Raw genomic sequence first — 13,318 nt, 5'->3', positions numbered from 1 at the left:
GGCGGCGGCGGCGGCGGCGGGGGCCGTGCGTGCAAGCGCGGAGCGGGCACGGAGGCCCGGGGCGGGGAAGCCCCCAGCAGCGAGTGGGGGGAGGGCGGGGAGGAGGCGACGGGGGCGGGGGCGCCGCGCTGCGCACTGGCCAGCGGGACCCGGCGCGGGAGGCTACGCCGCCGCGCGGGGACTCGGGCCCAGCCCGGGAGAAAGGGCCGCCGCGTCTTCCTCCCCTGCCCTCGGCTAAATGGCTGGGGGCGGGGAGTGGGGGTGGGTGGGAGGAGGTTGGGGAGCTAGCCCACCCGGGGCGAGGAGGGTGGTTTCCCCCCCCCCCCCCCGGGGGGGGGGGGGGGGGGGGGGAGAAAGGGGTACTCCCTCACGCGCCGCCTCCCCTGACACCCCTCCTCCCTGCACCCACTCATTCATCCATGGTTCCAACCATCCATCCATCCATCCATTCATTCATTCGTTCATCTGTCGTGCATTCATTCACAAACAGGTACCTGCCTGCTGGCTATTCTTCATACCGAGGTATCCGCTTCCTCCCTGCCTGGTGCCCCTTCCCCACGGGGACCCCCTCACTTGCCTTCTCTAAACACCTGGTCCTTCCCCCGTGGGGTGCTCCACCCAGCTGCCCAAGTGGGGCAATGCCCCAGTGTGATCCCAGCCCCGCCCTGCCCCTCCCCTGGCCATTTGTGACCTTGAGCAAGTTCCTTAACCTCCGCAAGCCTCAGTGTCCTCTGTTGTAAAATGGGGGCATTAACAGCCTACCTCCGAGAGGTTCTGTGAGGCTTGAAGGAGACCTGGAATGGGAAGGTGAGGAGGACCGTGCCCGGCACTCATTAGGGACTCAGGAAATGTCTGCACCTGTTGTGTGTGGAGTCTGGTGGGCGGCTGTGGTGGACCAGACCTCCCGCCTCTTAGTCTGGAAAGTCCCAGGGCTCTTGGCATTCTGTAGGCTACTAAGGAACTTTGTCCACCCAGCCTCGGGCCTGGTCAGACCTTGTCCCCGAGCTCAGTCACCCTGTTCTGCCATCCACTTCCCTGGAGGGTTGCTCTGAGTGAGTCCCTGCCTCTGCCCAGACACCCCCTCCCCCAAGGCCCCACTGCTCGCATTTCCACACCGGGACTCCCCACAACCTGGCTGGGACCCCCTCCCCCAAAACCCATCACCCTGTCTCCCACCCAATTCCAGGCCTGCCCATCACACTCTTTTCTTTGCTGTCCTTCAAGGACTAGTCAGGCCACCCCTCCTCTGGGATGTCCTCCCAGATTCTCCCTGGGGGAGGATCTCTGTAAGAGATCGAGCCCTTCTCTCCCTCCACACCCCCCCCCCCCCGCCTCCAATGTCTCCCATCCCTCTTGCCCCCAGCCCAGGAGCAGAGGAGGCCTTGCCTGAGACCGCCACTTCTGTCCTCAGGTGGGCATCCCTGCCTCTGCCCTTCCGGCCTCTCCCTCCTCACCTCTCCCTTCTCACTTCCCTCCCCTTAACTCCCTCTCTTCTTTCCACTGCTTTCTACTCAATTCACCAAACAGCTATTTTTTTTCTCCCAATTTTTATTTATTGCCCAAACAACATTAGACCAACAATAAAGGAAAGAAAAATCACCCACAATGCCACCGCCCTGTGGCGTCAACAGCCCTATTCCTCCGCTCCCTTCCAGGCTTGTCCATGCAGTCGGCTGTAATTTGTACAGAGCTGTGGTTTCCGTTCCGCCTCCCCAGACCCCCAGACGGACGTGGAGCCCTGGGGCTCCGTCGTGCCTCCATCGAGGCGCTTAGCATGTTGCTCAGGAATTATGTGCCGCGTCTTCCTCCTCTTCTAAACGAATTCCCTTTGTAGGAGGGACCCCTTACCACTCAGTGCCTCGGAGTGGAATGGATGGTATGGCTCTAGCTCTCTGTGTCGCACTTGGGTATCAAAATATCATGTTCATGATTGTGGTTTTAATGGCTGCACGCTAGTCTTACCGAGCTGACGCGCCATAACTTGCTCAGCCATGCCCGGAGGCTGTACCCGGCTCAGGGACTACTTATGGAGGCCCCCTGTGTGCTGGGCACTCTTTGGGCACCAGAGACCCAAAGCGCATCAGGCCCTGCTGGCCCCTACCCTGGCAACGCTGGACGGTTTATGGCTTAGCAGGATCTCGCTGAAACAGACATCATGACCACGTGACCCCGCAACACCGGGGGCCAAGTCAGCTGCGGCACCCAAGGCCAGCTTCCCAGAGGAGGTGGCTCTCCAGCTAGGTCATGGAGGGTCAGGAGGAAGGTTCTGGGCAGACACCAGAAGCTCATTCCACCTCGTTCCCAGGGGCTGTGACGTGAAAGGGCCCAGGCTTTGGAGATCAGGAGTTCTTGCTTGGAGCTGGGGAGAGGAGTCAGGGGGCCATGGTGGAAGATGATGTGACTGATGTCTGCCAGGCCTGGGGGTGCAGAGCTCTGAACAAGCCGGGGGCAGGGGGGGGGCGGCAGGAGGGGCTGGCCTTTATCTCGAAAGGAATAGGGTGCCAGGGAGGGAGTGTAAATACAGCAGGGGCGCCATCAGTTATGAGATTCAGAAGGATCACTCGTTCATTCAACAAACACTTCCTGAGCTCCTGTGTGCTGTGGGGCTCCTTGAGAGCAGGGTCGGTCCGGTCGGCGGTGAAGGCAATGGGGCCCTGGCCCAGGAGGACTGAACTTGCTTGGAACCAAGCGCTCTCAGACATGCGCTCAGCAGGAGGCAGCACAAGTCACCCAGGGACGATTTGTGGCTTCAACCTTGGGCTCGCCAAGCCCCAGCCCCCCCACTCCCAGGACGGCAATAACCCAGGCAGCGGGCAGCATCCGGCAGCCAGGTGGGGCGGGTCCTACCACTGGGCAGCCAAGGTCACCCTGGCCCTGCCAGAAACACCTCTGCCTCCCGCTACCTGCCGATTCTCTCAGGAGTTCCCAGACCTGGATTCTGCTCATCACCTCGCCACCCACCCGCTGGTGACCCTGGGCATTATCGCTGCTCCTCAGTCTTCTTATCTTAATGGGGCCACCACAGACCTCCTAGGGCTAATGCGAGAGTCTGCCGAAGTCCCGAGGGGAGAGTGCTTTGTGTACTTCCAAGCTGTGGCAACAGGACTCACCATGGTTAGACTTTGTCACCCAAGGATGTATACCACCCTTGGCCCTGTTTGAGCCTGTTCTGGGCTGGGGGCAGAGGAAGGTTGACCGGACTCTTGGGAGAAGCCCCATTGGATAGTCAGTGGACATTCCCAGGGACCCCTTAGCCCCAGGCTTTGTCCTGGGTGTCCAGGGATAAAGGCCCCCGGGGGTACTGGTCAGGGATCAGCACTCTGAAAGAACAGAGAGCAGATGTTCAGAAGACATGACCTTGGACGTCAGCCAGCCCCTTGACAGACAGAGGCTCAGCTTCCCCCACAGGCCACAGCTTGAGCAGCGTCTTCAGGGAGGGCTGGACCTCCAGCCCCCACCCAAGAGGGCCTCCTGAGGGACTTTCTGCCCCATCACTGGCTTCTTGGTCTTACAGATCGCTGTCCTCCCAGATCGCCACGATGCTCTGGGTCTGGGAGCACCTGAGTGGGGGGGCCAGAGAATCACAGTCACTGGAAACCTGTCCCGCCTGTCTCCCAGACCGTGCCCCCTCCCCCCGGTGACGCCCCAGTGCTCCCTGCGATGTCTCCATGAATCACAGGCCTGTGGTTTGCGGGTAGGCTGGCTGTGCACACCTGGCTGAACGTGCCAGCCGTCACCAGAAAGTCCTGTCAGCGTCTCTGGCTTCTCTGATCCATGTCCTGACATCCCCAGAGTCCCCGTCCCACTACTGTGCCCTAAACCTTTCCAGCCTGCACGGCACAGAGGGTTGGGGCTTCGCCCCGTATGTACAGGAGTAATGGGGTGCCCCGGTGCAGAAATCCAGGGAGAGCAAAGGAACAAACCCCCAACCCTTGAAGAAGGTCCCTGAGAAGGGGCTCCAGGCAGTGGGCACGGACAAAGCCAGGTAGGACAAAGCCAGCAACACCTGAGGACAGCAATGGGGACAGGTGAGGCCAAGGAAATGGGGAAGCCTCCGGCCAGGGCAGGAACGCACCCACTCAGCTTCTCTGCTGACCACGTTCGGTGAGGTGGGTTTTGTTAGCATCCGTCTTCCCCAGCAGACTGTGAGCAACTTGAGGGCACAGCCTGGGCCAGCCACGGTCCCTGAGTGTCCCCAGCACCTGCCTGCCTGTGTGGAGAGCAATCAGGTGCTGCTAAATGAATGAATGAACGAATGAATACAACATTAAAAAAGCATCAGGCTAAAACAGCCCTCCAAGGCAAAGGCGACGGAGCGGTCCAAGGCCAACGGTGATTCCTAAAACTGGGAACGGCCCCAAGTTGATGGTTCCAGGGGTTCGGAAGGGGGCCAGACACACTGCCAGCCATCTGGGCAGAGGGGACAAGGGTCGCGAGCCAGCCCACCCTCCCCAGCCCTGGCAGGACTCAGGAAGCTTGTCTCTGATGAGGCTGCTCTCCCTTGGGAGCCTCCTCTTCTCCCCACAAATGACATCACCGCCCCCCACCCTTCATCTCTGCCAGACACCCGGGGCTGCCTCCCTCCCTCCCTTCCTCCCTCCCCAGACATTATTCCCAGCAGAGGTAATGCTTTTTATGGTGATTGGAGCATTTCTTGACTCTGGCCATCATTCACCTGTTACACACATCCCAAGTTCAGGAAAGAAGGGAGTTGCGTCTTAAAGGACGTCCAGGTGGAGGGGACAACATGTGCCGTGGCGTCTTGGGGCGGGTGGTGGCGGCGGCAGAGTGTTGTGGAGGGGGGAAGCAGGGGTGAGGCCAGAGGTGCAGGCCTGATCTGGAAGGAAGTTGCGGGGGCAAAGGAAGGGTGCATCCCCCCCTCTGGGGGAGCCCGAGGGCCCTGGGAGGGAGAAGGGCAAGGTGGAGAATGGAGGCGGAGATTACCCCCACCTAGGGTTTTGAGATTCAAGCCTCAGAGACTCTTGCTGGGAGCCCCCTACCTCCAGTGACACCCCCACCCCGTCGCCCACCCCGTCGCCGTGCCTCTCGTGACCCCCTCCAGAGCCCTGAACTCTGCTCCACCTCACCTTCTCCCACCGCCCCTCCCCCCACCCCCCCCCCCGCCCCGGGCCCAGTCCAAGTGTACTTCCTGTGTCTACTCCACCGCCCAGGGGCTCCCGAGGCCTACTGTCCCCACAGACCACCTCCTCAGGGACTCAGAGAGCTCTTGGCCCCTCCCCCTTGGGCCCTCTCCCCCCTCCAACAGGCTCCAACACCTCTGGGCAGCTCGAGCCACTGAAGATAGTAAGGGGGGTGCCAGTGGGAGTGTGCGGATAGGGTGTCCTGAGCTCGGGGTCTCCCCCACCCCGAGTGCTGGTGGTCCAGGGCTGGGTCTGGATGGGGTCACTCAAGCCCCCCCCCCCCAACACCTGCCATGCACAGGTGCAGCCAGGCCTGACAGGTTCTGAGCTAAGTATGCTGCTGAGACCAGGCCGCTAGGAGGAGCCAGAAGGGGGGGGGGGGGGGGGGGGGGGGGGGGGCCCCCGCCTTTTGGGGGGGGGGTTGCCCAGCAACCACCACGCTGCTGCGAGGAGGGATTCTTAAAGAGCTGAGCCGAAAGGCTGGGCCTTGGAGGGGCTGAGGCTCGGCCTCGCATACCAATGGCTGCTGTGCCAGCCTCCTCCCCTTCCCTCCCTCTCCTCCCTCCTGGGAGTGGAGCCCCAGCTGGGAGAGCAGGAAGGAGGACGGAGAGGACGGGTGCTCGGCTGGGGGGGGGGGGGGAACCTGAGGCAGCCAGGGCAGGAACCAGGTTGCGATCCTACCGTGTCCCCAAGGACACGGCCTGGGAGTGGGGAGATGGCCACCTCGAGGCCTGCAGGGCAGGGGGCCGCCCTGGGCTCCTGGGCCCTCAGGGTCTGGAATGGGAGGGAACTAGGACCCCTCACCCCCTCCCCACCTGGCCCTGCCCATTGGCCTCCTGGCACCCCTAACAGAGAGCACTAGTTTTAGAGTCAGACAGAACTGCCTCCTGTTGGCTGAGTGACCTTGAATGAGCTCCCTCCCCAGCCCCGTGTCCTGAGAGTCGAAGATGTTAGAGGAGGTGGGCCTGACCAGGGGAAAGTTTCTGAGGAAGTCCTTTCTGGTGTCTGACTTCAATTCTCTGTGCAGCAAGTGGCGGCTGAGTCTCTTCTGAGAAAGGAGTGGCCTCCGTCCAGCACCTAATATCCCAAGAGTCACAAGGGTGAGGATTCAGCTGTGCGGTCTTCTTCTGGGTCCTTTCCTTCTAGGGCCTCAGTTTTCCGTCTGTACATGGAGGGGCCGGGCTAGGCCAAGGGGGCCTCACGGGTGTCTAAGGAGGAGCCTCTGGATTTCTGCTACCCTCTCTGCAATCACGGGGAGAGCTCCCTCCCAGCTTCCTGCAGCGATTAGGTGAGGGGGTCGGGGTGGGGGGTGCCTGGAGCCCCCACTGTTTCCTCACACACAAAGTGCTCCTTCCATTGACCACGTTTGGAGGCTGATCCCATGCCGGATCCGATCCTGTCTCCCACAGTCCTCTAACTGGTCCCTGTGTGTTCAGCATTACCTCTCCTGGCCCTCTGTCAGCCCATCCTCGGCCACCGCCATCCTCCCCCAACCCCTACCCACTCCTGCCTCCAAGTCCACCCCCTTCAATCTTCAGCTCTGAGGAGGGTCTTTCTGAAGTGCAATCCCGACCCTGCTGCTCCTGCTCCAGCACCTGCCATGGCTCCCCACCACCATGGCTCCCCACCACCACGGGAGATGAATCACAGCACCCTGGGTCTGGCTGACCCTCTGCCCTCAACTTGGCCTCCCCCCACAGCTCACCCTCCCTAATTCACGGAGCTCATTCATTCCTCCAGACGTTGTGACCAGGGGGCAAATCAATGTCCGTTGAATGAATGAATGGCAGGCACTAAGAGTAGCTGTTTGGTTCCAGGCCTGTGCTGGCTTCTGGGGTACAGGAATGGACAAGGCAGACTAGGTTCCCTCCCATAGGCTGCCATGCTGGTAATAAAACCAGTAAACGAATTTGAAGACAAGATCATTACGGGACCAAGGTGTGGTCTCCAAAGGATATAAACGAGGCGGTAAGAGGAACAGGGTGGGAGACATTTCAGTTGGGTGGTCAGAGGAAGCCTCGTAGAGGAGGTGACATTTTCCCTGAGACCTGAAAGATGAGAAGGAGCCGGTCTGGAAAGATCTGGAAGAGTGTGCCAGGCGGCAGAGGGAGAGGGAGTGGTATATGCAAAGGCCCTGGGGCATAAAAGAACCAGAACTATTCAAGGAAGCGAAAAGAGGCCAGGAGACTGGGGGGGAGGGGGGAAGGGGAGGGAGCAGAGAGCAGAGTGTGGGATGCTGCTGTGCCTTCACGGAGAGGAACATGGATTTTATTCTAAGTGTAATAGGAAGCTATTTAAGAGTTTTAAGCAGGAAAGTGACACGATCTAATTTATATTTTAAAACGATCCTCCGAACAACCACTTTGCAGAGCAATTTGGCGATAACTAGTAAAGTTAAAGCTGTGCGTAATACTGCAGCCCCCACGGTCCCGCTCCCAGGCGGGCGGACACCCGAGAGAACTTGCAGCACGTGTACATCCGGGGTGCGGGCAAGGTGGTACCTGCCGCTGCATTCCAGAAACAAAACTGGGCGCGCTGGACTGTTGGGCAGGGGGGGGAGGGGTGGATGGGGGCGGCACAGCCCCAGGCTGGCATATTACACAGCGGTGGAAACGGACCAGCCAGCACGGCCTGCGCCGGTCTGGATGAATCTCCCAAGCATGGCCGTGAACCGTGGCAGCTGGTCCCAGCGGCTCCACTGTTTCTACAAAACCCGGGCACACAGACGCAGGTAATACGTGGTTGAGGGGCCTACAAAGTAAACCTCGAAGGAAAAGACAGGCCAGATTCAGGGCAGTGCCTTCCGGTGTGGGTGGGGGGAGGGCGTCAACTCTTCTGTGACCCGTATGTGTTGGGCTGGGTGGTGGGTGGGCCGTGTGCCCGCGCGGGAGCGTGCCCGCGCATGGGCCCCGGGCAACGTGCCCGCATGGCTTTCGTGCCCCCGAAGTGGTAAAAAAAAAAGGATCAGTTGCCGGGGAGAGGATGGACCGGAGGGCGACGGGCGGCAGAGGAGGCGCCCAAGGAGGAGGAGGCAGTGACTGGGCCCCGCGGGGATGTTAGGAATGGAGCCCCAGCCCACCTGTTCGGGTCAACACTCTTTTCGCTTCCAAACCCACGGTTTGTGGCCTGCTCGAATGGAGCCTGGTTTTCTCCTTTCGGGAAGAAAACTGAGGTTCAGAGAGGGCTAGGGGCTGCCTGGGGTCACCCAGCAAGCTGGGGGTGGAGGAACCTGTGACCCCGAGGCCTGTGCAGCTGGAGATGAGCAGAGGGGTCAAGGCTACCTACTCACGCGGATCCCAGCCGTGGAGGAGGGGCCTCCGACTCCGTCCCCACCCGGGACATTTTGCCCCCCTGCCAGCCGTTCTCCTATGCGCCAGGGCTCCCTCCGCCCCGGCCCCTCATTCCTGCAAAGATGGAGACAGCACCCGGCTGGCTGGGGCCCAAGCCATCTCCTGGTAATTGGGTTTCAGGGATGCTCATGGTTATGCTAATGGTGCGGCTGTGAGCGCCGGCCCCCTGGCTCCTGGGGGGAGGGGAGGCCCAGGCGGCTGGGGTCCCAGGGCCCTGCCGCCCTCCGCAGCGGTCCCTCCGAAATCAAGACTGCCTGGTTCAAACCCCGGCAACCCCCGCTTCCCAGGGGCGTGACCTTGGGCAAGTCCCGCAACCTGGCCGAGACTCTATTTCCTCATCTGTAGAGTGGGAAAAATCATAGTACCCTCTCCTTAGGCTCTCCGGGGAGGGAGGGATTGAAAGACTCCACTGGAAATATTTGGCCCGGTGCCTGGCACAGAGAATTTGCTCGATAAATGCGTTATTAACCATTTTTTTTTTTGTTGTTTTTGTTTTTGTTTAAAGAGGTCCTGCAGGAGAATAGGGACAGGGGCTGGGTGACTCACTTTCTTTCGCTTTTTGTTTATGTATATGATCCAATTTGGGGCAATCAACATGAATTTCTTGTATAACGAAATACCAATAAGTGGAAGTCGCCTGGGGATGGGTCTTGGAGAGTGGGTGTCGAGGGGGACTGGGGGTCCCAGGGTCTGGGGTCCAGCTTGGGCGTGGGTGGCTGGGAGGTTGGGTCTCCAGGGGCAGAGCCCAAGAAACCCAGGCAGGAGGAGGCGAAGGGAAGGCCCAGGCCGGCGGGAACCACAGCCAGGGCACCTGCTCTGAGCTAAAATGGCAGAGTGGGTGGCTTTTGTAGGCAGAGGCGTTGGGGAGGGCCTCCTGGGGTAGACGGAAGGGTGGGGCTATCGAGCGAGCTGATGGGAGCCAGGAGGTGTGGGGAGGACTGAAGGAGGCTGATCCAAGATTCAGGAGACCTTGGTGGTGAAGGGAGCCTGACACAGGACCAGTGGGGAGGGAGACCCCAGAAGGGGAGCCCAGCTGGGTATGGCTCCCAACAGATTTAGGGAATCACAGGGTTCTGCTCAGAGAAGATAGAGTGGGGGCTCAATCCTGAAGGCAGACAAGCCAGATCTGGCTCAGTGGGGTGCTTAGTGGCCCCGGCTCTGGCCTCGGGCCACACGCTTTCTGAGCCTCAGTTCCCCCACGTGTAAAATGGAGCCACGCAGCCTGGAAGGTCCCCATGGCTCTCCCCAAGAAGCTGGTGAGCAAACCTTGATAGAAAGAAGCTGCTGTTGAGAGTATCGATGTGTCTGTCATCAGGCAGACACCCTTCTCCCTGGCTGACCGGGGACCCCGACGCCCCCACCCGCTGCCACTGTGAAACCCTGACGCCGTAACAGTTTTACAGGCATTTTAAACTGTATCATCTATGCCCCACAAGGGCCTCAGTTAGCTGGCCTCCCCCACCCACCCACGAGGAAACCGAGGCCCCGGGGGCTGGCCCAAGATCGCAGCTGAGGGTTTCGGGACCAGGACTTGCAAAGCACCTGGGCGGGGACTCCTCCTGCTAAGGGCGGTGGCCTTGGACAAATCACTTTGCCTCCCTGTGCCTCAGTTTCCCCATCTGTAAATAGGGCGGGAAGGGATGGGTGTCCACATGCACACATAGGTTAAATGATAAAGTCTGCAAGTGGTCCTGATAAATGTGAGCCCCCTTGTCCTCCCGCTGTGAGGCCCCTGCTCCCCACCCCCAGCCCTGGGAATGTCCAGGAAGCCTCACATCCCCCACCCCCTGAGGCAGCCCCACCTCGGAGGACAGTGACCTTGGCCTGGGGGACAGAGTCTGTCAAACACGGCAACTGCTTTCGCAGCTTGAGATGCCTTTGAAGTCTCTTGTTTTATCTTCAAAAATTCAGCACATGTCACACTTTATTCCATCTGTGGGACATTTCTAATCTAAAGCATGTTTTAAACAGCTCACCCTCGAGTAACACAGATACCCACCGCAGGCCTGCGGGAAGTGGGGGCAGCCAATGGCGCTGCTGTCCCAAGGACAAAGGCCACTCCCCTAACCCTCCTGGCAGGGCCAGGCTGCCAGTCTGTCAGTGGTCACCTCGCAGGTACCAGGCGCTGTGCGAGACGCTGGGGTGCTGGCGATAGCGGGGGCTCGGCCAGGCATGGGGTGGCTGCAATGGAACAGTAGTGATGGGAGCCGCACAGGCGTTGGGGGAGGGTCTCCTCCCTCTCCAGGCCCGGGAGGGATCCCCTGCACCAGGCAGGAGCCAGCGGGTCCCCTTTTTGTCCGCCTTGAGCTGCTCTTGCCTCCACAGACTCTGACCTTCTCTCCTACTTCTCTTCCCCACTCACTCTGCTTCAGCTAGAGTGACCTCCTCCCTCGGCCCCCGGGCCTTTGCACAGGCCTTCTACTGCCCCTCGCAGCTGGCTCCTTATGTTCTGCATTTCCTTGACTCCTTCCAGGTCACCCCCTCCCCCCCACCGCTGGGGCCAGCCATTCTCTCCCACCTCTGACACAAATGGTAATCCTTGTTCAAGTTTATTCTTGTTCTGCGTGCTAGATAATGAGCTCCGTGGCCACAGCGCCTTGCCCGGCTGTGTCCCGGAGCCCGGCACATAGTAGGGGCCGGATGTGTGTTTGTCAAATGCTAGGAAGCTAAGATCCAGCCTTCTGAGGGAGGGTGGAGGGGGGTGGGCCAGGCTGAGGGGCTGGGGGGTTGAGGGGAGCAGCCCCCACCTCCCCAAGCCTGGCTGGCGGCCTCTCAGGCATTTGAAGCACATGGAAGCAACAGCAGCAGCCTCAGCACACGGAGGGGCTGTGACTGCCTCAAAGTCACCGCTGTGCCCGCTCACCCGGCCTCTCCCTGGCCCAGTAACCTGCTCAGCGCTTTCCTCGGGTCACCGAGTCTCCTCTCTGGCAGCCCAGCCCCCGCTCAGTGCCCCCTCGCCTCCCACACCCTGGGCCAGAGGATTTGTCAGGGAAGAGCCCGAGCAGCTCTACGTGGCCTCCTGTCACTGCCCTTGGACCAACCCTGTCACCTGCACACCCTGCACCCCAGGTCCCGGCCCCCGGGGGCGCCTGGGGTAGGCTCTTTTGCAAGTCCTGGTGGACCAGAGCCTGGGCTGCAGAGCCCAGCAGACCCGCGGGTGGCCGTACAGTAAATTGTTGACGGTCACCTCCTGTGCACCGGGCTCTGTGCGGGGAGCTGGGGACAAGTGTGAATGACACCCACAGCACTGGGTGACCGAGTAGCAGGCACTGACCTAGGAGGTAAGGATGCTGGAGGCAGTGATTTATGGCCCCCAGGAGCCCTCCGGTAGCTGGGCGGGTAGCTGGGCGTGCCCTTCGAGGCTGGGTCTCTGGGTGGGGGATGTTGAAGTCCCAGCCCATGCAAAGGCCCTGGGGCTGGAGAAAATGAAGCAAATTTGAGGGCCCGGAGTGTGTCTGAGGGGGAGGGGGAGAGGAAAGAGGAAGGGGAAGAGGGGAGGAGCCACTGGGCCCCATCCAAGGGGCCGGGTATTTTGTTTGTTTGTTATTAAGTAAACTCTACCCGCAATGTGGGGCTCGAACTCATGACCAGTAGATCAAGAGCCCCATGTTCTACTGACTTGAGCCAGCCAGGCGCCCCTAGGGGTCAGTTCCCTATCCTGAGAGCAAAGGGGAGCTTTGGGAGGGTTGCATCAGGAAACTGGGCGTAAAACAGAAGATGCTCAGGTTTGCCTTGTGAGAAGACTGTTCTCTGTGGCTCAGCTCTCTCATCTGTAGAATGGGTTGGTGACACAGCTTCCACACGGGGTAAGGGTTAAAGGAGTAGGAGCTTACCCGGCCCAGGCCCCGGCTGTTGTGGGCCCTTTCCCTATAAAAATATATTAGACAGCAGGGCGCCTGGGTGGCTCAGTCAGTCGAGCGTCCACAGGCTCAGGTCATGATTTGCAGTTCATGAGTTCGAGCCCCATGTCGGGCTCTGCGCTGACAGCTCAGAGCCTGGAGCCTGCTTCCGATTCTGTGTCTCCCTCTCTCTCTCCCTGCTCACGCTCTGTCTCTCTCTCAAAAATAAATACACATGAAAAAAAAATTAAAAGTATATACATATATCAGACAGGATCACCTAAATACACAGGACGATTAATAACAAACATAAAAAGATGTATGCTAGAAGTTGATTTTATGAGTTTGTTGGCATAAAGACAGAACGTACTAACATTATATACTAAAAATACTTTCTAACTCGAAGTTCATTTACTCTTCTGATTTTGAAAGAAATTACATTTTCATGGGTCGCCGGAAGTATTATGGGATGCAGGCACACGCCCGCCCGCTCGGCCCTGCGCAGCCCTCCGAGCGGGGGGCCGCTCTTTTAACAAGGTGCTGCCTGGCAGGGGCAGGAGGGGTGGGTAGTGGGGGCAACCAGAAGAGGAAGGGGTGTCTGTGTGCCCCGGAGCCTCCACTCTGCCCCCCGCCGCCCCCCTCAGCTCCCAGCTCCGCTCCTCTGGCTCAGTCCCATCCTGGCCCCTGGCTCCCGCCTGCTGGGAGTCAGGCAGAGTCAACCTCGCGCCGCCCCAGCACATAGAGCCCCAGGCTGGTCATCCTGCCCAGGGGAATGCTCAGACCCATCAGGCCCTTGCACAGAGCTCGCCCTCGCCCCTCCCTGCATGCCTTTTCTTTTCAAGCCTCAGCTCACATGCCACCTCCTCTGGGAAGCCCTCCCAGCCTCAGGCTTCGGCAGATCTTATACCTCCCTCACCTGCCAGGGCATTTGCGTGCCCCACCCCACCTAGGACTGGGAGCTCGGGAGCCACTCTGGACACAAGTGCTG

The 13,318-nt window shown here is 60.1% G+C and overlaps 1 protein-coding gene across 1 annotated transcript in view; it reads left to right on the top strand.

Moving 5' to 3' along the window:
• The window catches only part of MACROD1 (mono-ADP ribosylhydrolase 1), a 152,200-nt gene that overhangs the window by 121,516 nt on the left and 17,366 nt on the right, over positions 1-13,318 (top strand).

Source organism: Herpailurus yagouaroundi, unplaced genomic scaffold, assembly GCF_014898765.1.
Source record: "Herpailurus yagouaroundi ecotype Mexico unplaced genomic scaffold, PumYag 569, whole genome shotgun sequence".
In the NCBI taxonomy this organism is placed as follows: domain Eukaryota; kingdom Metazoa; phylum Chordata; class Mammalia; order Carnivora; family Felidae; genus Herpailurus; species Herpailurus yagouaroundi.
Note: the sequence above shows the minus strand (reverse complement) of the source record. Positions and strands in the feature narration are given on the sequence as shown.